Here is a 412-nt window from a genome sequence, read left to right on the forward strand (position 1 = left end):
GGGCAGGGGGGAGGAGGGATGGAGGAGGAGGGAGGAGGGGACAGGTATATGCATACACAAAGAGTGCAATGCGCACCACCTGAAGGATGGACATATTTGAAAATTGGACTTGGCGGGGGGGGCAAGGGCAACATACATAACCTAAACATCTGTACCCCCATAATATGCTGAAATACAAAAAAAACACATCCTATGCCTTCTTATAACTCATTTTTTTACCCAAAAAACCCTTTCTATATATTTTGTATGTAGAACTGTTTTTTATATATCTATAGTTTTAATTATACACATTAACCATAATGTTAACTCTTAGTAACTCTCATTTTTAGTGAAAAACCTAGGAATTAAGCAATTTTAATTATGTATCAGATATAGAGCACACAACAAAAGACAACATTTGGCACGCCTGTAA

This window comes from Propithecus coquereli, unplaced genomic scaffold (genome assembly GCF_000956105.1).
Source record: "Propithecus coquereli isolate 6110/MARCELLA unplaced genomic scaffold, Pcoq_1.0 Scaffold63, whole genome shotgun sequence".
Lineage (NCBI taxonomy): Eukaryota > Metazoa > Chordata > Mammalia > Primates > Indriidae > Propithecus > Propithecus coquereli.